We start from the raw sequence: 11502 nt of genomic DNA on the forward strand, positions 1-11502 counted from the left end.
TGAGGGAAAGAAACAGGTGGATTGCAAGGGCTGTCCCCTGACAGCTCAGAGGCAAGATCTGCCTGTGCCAGATATCCCCTCTCCCCCATGCTGTGGATTAAACTCAAGGCCACTGAGCAATACACATGACCTTTTTAAAATTTTTATTTATTTTGAGATAGGTTCTCACTAAGTTGCTGAGGCCAGCTTGAAATTGTGATCCTCCTGCCTCAGCCTCCAGAATGGCTGGGATTATAGGTGTGCATCACTGTGCCCAGCATCCAGTGCCAGATTTTGAAGAGGTGGGATAAATCAGGTGAGAAGGGACACAAAATCAACAAGATCTGTCTGTGCAGGATGCAGAGCCCCCCACCTTGTTCTCCCTTCCCCCTCTGCCTACCACCTATGACCAAATGACAGGGTTGACGGGAGCAATGGAGACCCAGGCACTGCCCGACTATTTTAGTCAGTTTTTCGCCACTGTGGCCAAAAGACCCAACAAGAACTATTTTAGAGGAGGAGAAGTTTATTTGGGGATTGTAGTTTCAGAGGTCTCAGTCCACAGATAGCCAACTCCATTGCTGTGGGCCCAGGATGAGACTGAATAGAGGAAGACAGCTCAGAATATGACCACAGAGAAGCAGGAAGAACTCTCACTTTCCAGAGGCAAAATATAACCCCCAAGTCATACCTCCAGTGACTTAAACACCCAGGCACTCCTTCGTGCCTATAGTTACCACTATAGTTAATCCAGATCAGTGGATTAATCCACTGATTAGGTTAAGGCTCTCAAACCCAATCATTTCACCTTTAAACTTCCTTGCATTGTCTCACACATGAGCTTTTTGGGGACACCTCATATCTAAACCATAAAACAGCCCCCATTACTTTTCTCCCCGGTCCCACCTTGTCCCAACCAGCCAGGGCTTAAATCATTACAGAGCTCTGCCATGTTCTGCCCAGTTGTGCCTGCTTTTTCCAGCTCCAGCGATAATGAGTTGGGATTGTACTGAGCTGGTGCAGTGGCAGGGGCCTCTGGTCCAGGAAACATCTAGGCCAAGACCACAATTGCTTCTACCTCTGGCTACAGCATCCTCTGCATTGGATCCCTACTGAGACGCTCCTTCTTTTACCCCAAGGGCACAAGGGACCAAGAGCCCTTCTTTGAGGACAATCTGCTCACTCTCCCTTGCATTTATTTCCCAGCCTGGCCTCATAAGAAAAATGTAAGCAATGTGAAAACTGCACTTTGCTCTTGCCTGGGAGGCCCTGGCATTATCAGAGCCACAACAAACCCTGGCCTTCACTCCAACCCACTCCTGCCTTTTGCCCAGAGCTTGAAAGCAGAGGGACACAGAGTACTGGTGCTGTGGTGTGGGCCCTGGAGGCCACGGCAGGCCCCACCCTGGTCACTGCAGGGAAGCCTGGGATGTTGCTGCTGTGGCAGTGTCCAGGCCCCAGGGTGCCAGAGAGCAGGAAGCGGAAGAGGTTCTGGTCCAGGTTTCGAAGTGAAATTGGGCCCCAAGTTCAAAAAGAGCCGCACCCTTCCTTCTTGCCTGCATAAGCTCCTGACTTTCCTGCCTCCTGTTAGTCCTTGAGGAGAAGCTGGCTGCTGTTTCTGAACAAACAACAAGGGCAGAGATCTAAACTAGGGCTAAGGCCTGGAATTTGGGAGGGAAGGAGGGAAAGAGTAGGTTGTAGTCATAGGAGACATGGCCTTGGGCCCACTCAAACCCCCAAGGCTCCTTCTAGCCCAGGCATTGCCTCTTACTTGCCTAATCAGACCAAGGGCACCTCTGGACATTTGGCAGGGCCACCCCCAACCTCTGCTCCCAGGCCTTGATAGCCCCTTGGTTCTTGGTTCCCACAGCTGTTGTTATCTTCCTCCTGCACCATCCACTCACTCCCTAAAGGGACAAGTGAAGAGGAATTTCCTGCACTTTTGTTTCCAGTCCTTCCCCCAGGTAGTCCAGCTCAGACCCCACCTCATCCTCATGGTGGATGTGAGTGGGTGCCCAGGGTTTCCTGCCTTGGGAATGGGAGCCTCTTGTCTGATCCCCAGGGCCCTGCGCAAGCCAGGGCCTCACCTAGTTACCTGCACCCCAGAGCTGTATCCAGGGCAATGCTTTCCCTCCCTTAGGTGTGGCTGTAGCTCAGCCCAGACTCTCCAGGGAGGACTACGCTCTGGCACCAAAGTACCCAAAAAACATCAGCCTGGGGATGGGAATTGGCGACATCTCCACCCTCTTTAAAATATGAATGGGGAATTGATGACCCTAGACCTGGAGCCCTTGACAATAGGGCTCCTTTCAGGCAGGCCTGAGAGTATGTGTGTGAGTGTGTGTGTGTGTGTGTGTGTGTGTGAGAGAGAGAGAGAGAGAGAGAGAGAGAGAGAGAGAGAGAAGAGGAAAGAGAGAGAGGAGAGGGAGGAGAGAGGGAGGGGACAGAAAGAGAGGAGAGAGGAGAGGGGGAGAAAGAGAGAGGAGGAGGGGAGACAGAGACAGAGACAGAGAGAGAATGGGGGAAAGAGAGACAGAGAGACAAAGAGAGGGAGGAAGAGGAGTGGGGGGATATGCTCCAGGGCTCCTTTTCCCTACTACAATGGAAAAAAGAAAAAAGGACATTATATCTACAGTTGGAAATGCTGTGAGATGCTGCCCTGTTCGGTTTCCAGCCAATGCAAAGAAGAACCCTTCTAAGACTGAAAGCAAAGTCAGAAAGTAGTTGGGAAAGCTGCTATCACCCCTCATCTTCAGCAGGGTGTCTCTGTGGTCCTTCGAATCCTGAGCCAGGTAGGGCAGGGATCTGAAGTGGGACCTCTGTGACAAGCCCACTGAGAGCTTGGCAGCTCTGCCATGTCCTCCCTGGACACAGGCAAGAGGACAAGGACCTCACTTGTCCTGACTTGGGGCACAGGGTTCATGAGCAAATGGGAGCTTCTGCAGCATCTGGACACACAGGATTCCTCTGCACAGGTGTGTCAGTTCCATGTCACACCTTGACCTTGACTCCCTGGTGGCTTATCATCTATTATTCCAAAGACTGATTGTCATTAGATGGAACATATTAAATGCTAGATGAGACAACAAATGAAGAATTGATTTGAAAGTGCTTTGAAAAGATGTCAAGAACTGCACACATACAAGTGAGTGTTCTCATAAATCAAAAAGTGCTATAAAGGTCTTTGCCAGATGGGAGGGATCTGAGAATTCATCTAATCTGACTATTCATTTTTACAGGTGCGAAATACAAGATTCAGTGAGTAAAGGAGTTTCCCATGGCCACACAGAGTGTTGAGGCCAAAATGGAGTCCTGAGAGGCAGCTAGCTGCTCACTGAGTATCCACTGTGGACACAGTGTCTGTTTCCCCATCAACCCATTCCACACAGCAATCCTAAGAAGCAGGAGTATTAATTTTATAAATGAGGAAATTGTGGCTGAGAAAGGTTTTTTAATTTAAAAAAAATATATATATATATATAGCTGTACGCATGGTGTTGGGCATTGAACCCAAGGTCTTGCACATACTAAGTGCGTACTATTTCACTGATCTATACCTTCAGCCCTAATCCACTTCTTAAATTGAGATATAATTCATCTGCCACAAAATTCATCATTTTAAAGTATGCAATTCAGTGGGTTTTAGTATATTCACAAAGTTATGTAACTATCACCAGTCCAAAACATTTTCATCAACCCCAAAGGAACCCCACATCTGCCAGCAGTGACTTCTCATTCTTCCCTCCCCCATCCCCTGGCAACCACTAATCTACTTTCTATGTCTGTGGGTTTGCCTATTCTGGATTTTTTTTCATATGCAAGGAATTAAATGTGGCCTTTATGTCTGGCTTTTAATTCATCCCAAATTTTTAATTTACATGCAGTAAAATTCATTCCTTTTGATATACAGTTCTGTATTTTAACATTGTATAGATCAATATAACCATCAATACAAGAGTTCCCATTACCCCATCCTGTCCCCTTGCTTCAATTGTCCCCCACCAACACCCTCCAAACACCATCATTAATCCTTGGGTATAATTTTATCTTTTTCAGGAATTCTTATAAATGTGTAGTTTCTTCCTTCCTTCCTTCTTTTTTTTCCTTTTGTACTGGGGATTGAACTCAGGGGCACTTAACCTCTGAGCCCCATCCCCATCCCATTCTTATATTTTATTTAGATGCAGGGTCTCGCTGAGTTACTTAGGGCCTTACTAAGTTGCTGAGGCTGGCTTTGAACTCACCTTCCTCCTGCCTCAGTCTCCGAGCCACTGGGATTACAGGCATGCACCACCATGCCCAGCCATTGTGTAGCTTTTCAAGCCCTCCTTCTTTCACCGTTTGAGCCAGACTTCTTTCACTTAGCATATCGCACTAGCAGTTCATCCTTATGGCCTTCCATAGAGTCTCCTTTTTGTTTTTTTACTAAGTTGTGATGCATTAGATGGATGTACACATGTTGTTTATTCCATCACCCAAGGACATTTGGGGTGATTTCCATTTTAAACAGTTATGAATAAAGTCACTGTAAACATTCATATGTCATTCGATGCATTTGGGATTTTTTTTGTGTGTGTGTGTGGGGGGGGGGGAGTGGGTAATGGGATTGAACTCAGAGGCACTCAGTCACTGAGCCACAACCTGAGCCCTATTTTGTATTTTATTTAGAGACAGGGTCTCACTGAGTTGCTTAGCACCTCACTGTTGCTGAGGCTGGCTTTGAACTCCTGATCTTCCTACCTCAGTCTCCCAAGCTGCTGGAATTACAGGTGTGTGCCACTGCACCCAGCTATTTGATGTATTTGTGTAAATGAAGTTTTCATCTATCTTGGGTAAATCCCACTGGAATTGATGGGACCTACGTGTATATTTAATTTTACAAGAAATTGCAAAATTATTTTCCAAAGTAGCTATATCATTTTGAATCTCCAATACCAGTTGTTCTGCATTCTGGGTGGTTAGTTTTCTTGTTTATTTTTGCCATTCTGACAGATGTGTATAAAGATTTTAAATATTACTAAAAGTCATACATTAAGTAAGTAGCAGAACTGATATTTAATTGTAAGTTATCTGTCTCCAAAATCCATTCTCTTTCTACTAATCTTTAAACACTTTCCTTTACTCTACCTTAACTCAGAGCACAGTGCTGGGTAGCTGATAAGTACATTTTACCAGTTGGTTAGACTTGGTTAGGTTGCCATAAGAACAACAAAAACATCCAACTCTCAGTGGTTTATAATAACAAGGGTTTATTTTTCATTTATTCCACAAGTCCATTGTGGGTCAGATGGGGCCACTCCAAACTCAGGCTGATGAGGCAGCCACTATCTGGAACATTGCCACTTGCTGTGACAGAGGAGATGAGCACTCTGAAGGTCTCACAAAGGAAATAAAATGGTATCACTTCCACTTATTTCTCATTGGTCATAACTAGTCCATGGTCATACTCTATCACTAGGGACTGGAAACCAAGGAGAGCAATCCTATCATGCACCAGAAGGCAGAGGGGTGGAAAACTGTGGTGAACAGTTTTAATGTCTACATGCACATTATATAAGTCGTTTTGGTTATTTAGAAGGTGCAGAGCTACACTAAGTGAAAAGGGATTCATATAAAGACCATGCTATACTCCAAATTGATCCTGTCCCAGATTTTTTTTTTGGGGGGGTGAGGATTTAACCACCCAGGGGCATCTAACCACTGAGCCATATCCCCAGCCAGTTTTTATATTTTATTTATAGATAGGGTCTCATTGAGTTGTTTAGGGCCTCACTAAGTTACTGAGGCTGACTTTAGGTCTTCCTGGGATCTGGGATTACAGTTATGCACCACCACACCCTGCTCTGGGATTTTCAACTCCCTCTTCAGGATCAACACAGAAAGCCTTGGCTGGGTGCAGGGGCACAGCAACTACCCAGTCAGGCCCTCTTGCTGCCCTTTTTGTTAAATTCTGTAGAGCCTATATAACTTGTAAATATGATTCCCAATAATCCAGCAATGGTCTGAAAATACAACCTTTCTGCCCCTTACTCCATTCCTTGGATTCAAGCTCTTATTCCATTCTAATTCTACTTCTAGTAATAGATGAGAGGCACACTGTGATCCTCAGGGTCATGAAGCCACAGGCAGATCATGTGGGATGGAGTAGGGCACCACAGGAAAAAGTACTTCTGCACTGTCCTTCCCAAGGCCTTGGACTAGACCTCAGAGCGTCTCTGAGTCAATAGCTAAGTAGGGCAGCAAATGCCCATGAACTTGGGAGACAGAAATCTGGCTGAAGTCCTTGGTTCCCCACCCCCTGTCAACTGTATGACTGTGGGCAGGCATTCTGAGTTGTTTCTTCTGGAAAGTAAGGATGACAGCAATCTCTGCTAACATGCTATGAGGGGTAAATGATGCACCTGCCACATACTAGTTGCTTAATAAATGGTAGTCTGTTGAAAGCCACAGCTGAAGGGGCCCCAGCAAACTTTCAGACTGCCAGCTGATGATTAGCTCACAGCAACCCCAGCAACATCTAGCTGATTGGCTCCTCTGTTAAGTAAATTGTTAGAGGAAGGAGGCATCCCAGTAAAATCAAGAGCAGTCAGGGCATACGTTGATACAATACAAAAATGTAGCCCATGGCTTTTTAAGGAGGAGTTGTTGAATATATCACAATGGAACCATCATGGTGAAGATTTAAAAAGAATAGAAAAGAAAAGCCCAGGGACTCTGCCAGTTGGCACATTGCCATTGTGGACATTCGTATCTTGTTTGCTTAGTCCAAAGCCTTCAGTTCAGACAAAGGTAGAGGAAGGAGAAGACATATTGATTCAAGTAAAAGAGAAGGTCTTTCAAGCTAGTCAGACAGAGGAAGGAAGTTTAGAGCAGAAAAAGCCATCAGGGAAAAGTTATAACAGGAGACTGCTACTAACACCTTTCTATCACCAGAGGGCATAAGTGTCCAACCAACAGCACCACCTCCATATGCTGGGAGGCTCCCAACCCCCGCAGTTGATAGTTGGGATCCTGAGACAGGATCTCAAATATTAACATGCCCTGTATTTGAGGCAGGAGGGCAGCGAATTCACCATGCTTTAAATTTCAAAACAGTGAAGCAGCTAAAAGAGGCTGTAACAACCTATGGTCCTCAAGCACCCTTCACTGTAAGCTTGGTCGAATCCATTAACAACTTGAACATGACACCAGCAGATTGGGCTAATATGTGTAAAGCTGTGCTAAATGGAGGACAATACCTGTTATGGAAGGTTGCCAATGAGGAATTTTGCAAGGAGATGGTTAGGCGAAATGCAGCAGCTGGTTATCCTCAGAGAAATTTAGATATGTTGTTAGGAAAGGGACCTTATGAGGATCAGCAGCAACAAATTGCATATGATCCTGGCGTATACGCACAAATTGCTGCAGAGGCAGTTAGGGCATGGAAGACTTTACAAGGACATGGAGGTTTACAAGGTCAATTATCTAAGGTAATACAAGGAGCTAATGAATCTTACGCTGAACTTGTAGATAGGCTTATTCAAACAGCTACCAGAGTTTTTGGGAATACAGAACAAGCAATGCCATTAATAAAACAACTGGCTTATGACCAAGCGAATTGTTGGTGCAGAGAAATCATTATGGAAATCATTATGGAAACATGAAGATTTAAACACATATATTAAATTATGTAGAGACATTAATGAACAAGAGCAAGTCGTGGCAGCTGCAGTAAAACAGGCTTTAGATGCCAGAGACATTAATGAACAAGGGCAAATCATGACAGCTGCAGTAAAACAGGCTTTAGATGCCAGGCCAAGAACATGCTACAATTGTGAACAAACAGGACATTTTAAAAGGAATTGCCCCATAGGATGAGGGTTTAACAAAACTAGGTATCAAAGGAGTAGAATACCGGGTATTTGCCCACGATGCCATAGAGGGAAACATTGGGCTAATGAATGCCGTTCTCAAACCACTATAGAGGGTACTCCATTATCAAAAAACGAACAAGGACCAGGTGTTTATCCATGATATCATGGAGAAAGGCATCGGGCTCTGTTGCCAAAAAATGGACAGGGGGGCCCAATGCTCCAGGGCCCCAAACCACAAATATACAGAGCACTGGAGGAACCCAGCAACCCCATCAGGGTAGTGCCCAGGACACATTGTCCATCAGATCCCTCATCAGACAAACCAGAAGGAGCACAGGGTTGAACATCTGCGCCTCTGCCAGAGCAGTACTAACTCCAGAGATGGGAGTTCAAATCATTCCCACAGGGGTAAAAGGACCTCTTCCCAAAGGAACAGTAGGCTTATTATTGGGACACAGCTCTTCTACTCTAAAAGGACTTATGATAAGTCCTGGGGTAATTGATCCCGATTATGAAGGTGAAATAAAAATTATAGCCAGTTCTCCAAAGGGTATATCAGTAATTTCACCAGGAGATAGAATAGCACAGTTACTAATAATACCAAGCCTACATGATAAATTTTCCAGTCGTACTATAGAAAGAGGTTCCAAGGGATTAGGCTCTACAGGTGTAGATTGGGCTATGCTTTCTTTAAATTTAGATTCTCATCCCATGCTAAAACTAAATATTCAAGGACATGAATTTAATGGGCTACTGGATACAGGTGCAGACCTTATCATCATCTCTCGTCAAGAATGGCCAAAACATTGGCCATAACAACAAGCCACTCAAACCCTCCGAGGCCTAGGAGTGGCGACTAATCCCCATAGAAGTGCAATGGTATTAGATTGGAAGGATCCTGAAGGATGTGAAGGAACTATACAGCCATATGTATTAGATCATCTTCCCATAAATTTATGGGGACGAGATGCCCTAGATCAATTAGGTTTGACATTAACAAATAATATCAACCAAAATGCCCCCACTATTATGACTAGACAAGGTTTTAGGAAAGGAAAAAGATTAGAAAAACAAGAACAAGGTATAGCAGCACCAATACAAATAGATCAAGGAACAGACAGACATGGGTTGGATTTTCAGAAAGGGCCACTGAGACAATAAAAATTACTTGGGAATCAGAAAGACCAGTATGGGTTCCTCAGTGGCCCCTGACTAAAGAAAAGATACAAGCAGCCCATGACCTGGTCAAACAACAATTCGCGGAAGGACATATCTGTATCTCCCCATAATACTCCCATTTTTGTCATCAAAAAGAAATCTGGTAAATGGAGATTATTGCGAAATTTAAGAGCCATTAATAATGAGATGGTTATTATGGGACCTGCTCAATCGGGGATTCCTCAATTGTCTGCTTTGCCAAAAACTTGGTATGTTTTAGTTATAGATATTAAAGATTGTTTTTTTTTCAATTCCAATTCATCTTGAGGAGAGTCCACGTTTTGCATTTACTATCCCTGCACTGAATCATGAAGGTCCTGATCAGAGATATGAGTGGAAAGTACCTCCTCAAGGGATGGCTAACAGCCCAACTATGTGTCAAATTTATGTTAACAAAGTAATCCAGCCACTTAGAAATCAAAATCCTGAACTACAAATATTTCACTATATGGATGATGTATTATTAGCACACAAAGCTAAAAACACATTGCTAGAATGTTATGCCACACTTACAAACTTATTAAAAAATTATAATCTAGAGATAGCAATAGATAAAGTACAATTAAATTTTCCAATTAATTATTTAGGAGTTCTATTATCCTCAACCATGGTCCGTCCACCAAAAATTCAAATACGAGTAGATCAACTCAAATCACTTAATGACTTTCAAAAGTTATTAGGAGACATAAATTGGATAAGGCCTTATCTAGGTATACCAACAGGAGAGTTTGGACCTTTATTTGATATCCTAAAAGGTCCATCAGATCCAAATTCACCCCAAATGTTAACGCCTGAAGCAAGAAAGACATTAAAAATCATTGAAACATATATGGAAAATATGCATTTGGATAGAATTGATATAAGTTTGCCTTTATTATTTATTGTAATACCAACATAAAATATTCCTACAGGAGTATTTTGGCAAGAAGGTCCATTATTATGGATACATTTATCTTATTCTCCCAACACTATTCTTACTAGGTATCCTGAGGCTGTAGGACAATTAGTACTCAAAGGAATAAAATCAGCAAAGGGAGTGTTTAGAATTTCTCCCAATAAAATTATTACTCCATATACTATGAATCAAATTGATGAGTTAGCTAATGAGTTAAATACTTGGGCAATAATCATGTGCAAATCTAATGTTTCATTTGATAACCACTTACCATCTAATCCTTTATTGTCTTTTTTGGTCATTGCATCTTGTAATTTTTCCAAAAATGACAAGAAAAACACCTATTATGAATGTTCCAAATATATTCACTGATGGGTCAAATAATGGTACAGCAGCAATAGTTACACCTGATCAAACTTTTACATTTTTAGTACCCAAACAATCAGCTCAAAAGGTAGAGCTTAATGCAATATTACAAGCTTTTGTGATGTTTAAAGATTCTGTATTTAATTTATTTTCCGATAGTCAGTATATAGTTAATGATATAGTATCCCTTGAAGATGCTGGTAGGATTTCCCCTTCCTCTACTGTTTTCTCTTTGCTTTCCACTATACAAAATCTAATCTGGGACAGAAAAGATCCATTCTTTATAGGACATATCAGGGCACATACAGGATTGCTTGGAGCCCTTAGTTTGGGCAATGAATGATTTAGCAGATAAAACTACACATGACATACATATTTTCTCTACACTAGAAGAAGCTACAAATTTTCATAAAAAGTTCCATGTCAATGCTAATACTTTACAAAAGCATTTTAAGGAGTGGAGTCGAGCTGGTCAGGATGATCACAGGCGTTCAGCTCGCCATCTTCGCCAACATGCTGGGCGTGTAGCTATTCTTGCTTGTGGTTCTCTATCACTACATGGCCATCAACAATCCCAAGAAGCAGGAATGAAAGTGGCGCTTTCTCCACCCCAGGGTTCCAGGACATAGTCTGAGGCAAGATGGAGGGTGTGAGGGGCCTTCACACTTCACTTCATCCCTTCTACCCATCACAACATACAAAGGAACTACACCTGGATTTTTCCAAACAACTTTTATTTCCTCAAAGTCTTCCTTAACCATATGGAACAAGAAGCTGCCACTGAATAGGGCCCATTATAGGGGCTTCTTTTCTACTCCCTCCCCTCCCCCCAATACAAAAATATAGATATATATTTAAAAAAAAACAAAAAACAAAAGCATTTTAAAATAACTCAGGAACAAGCTAGACAAATAATAAAACAATGTCAAAATTGTGTGACCTTTTTACCACAAGTTAATCTTGGAGTCAATCCTAGAGGACTGATACCTAACCATATTTGGCAGATGGATGTCACACACTTGCTAGAATTTGGAAAATTAAAATATTTGCATGTTACAGTTGATACTTCTTCTGGATTTTTTGATGGGCTCCCTTCATGCCGGAGAAAAAACTAAAGATGTTATAGTTCATTGCTTACAAAATTTTGCCACTGTGGGCGTTCCAAAACAGTTAAAAACAGATAATGCCCCT

The 11502-nt window shown here is 42.8% G+C and overlaps 1 pseudogene; it reads left to right on the top strand.

Moving 5' to 3' along the window:
- The first annotated feature begins 10788 nt into the window (after window positions 1–10788).
- Window positions 10789–11134, top strand: LOC144253973 (dolichyl-diphosphooligosaccharide--protein glycosyltransferase subunit 4-like; annotated as a pseudogene).
- Window positions 11135–11502: the final 368 nt, after the last annotated feature.

This window comes from Urocitellus parryii, chromosome 3, assembly GCF_045843805.1.
Source record: "Urocitellus parryii isolate mUroPar1 chromosome 3, mUroPar1.hap1, whole genome shotgun sequence".
NCBI lineage: Eukaryota > Metazoa > Chordata > Mammalia > Rodentia > Sciuridae > Urocitellus > Urocitellus parryii.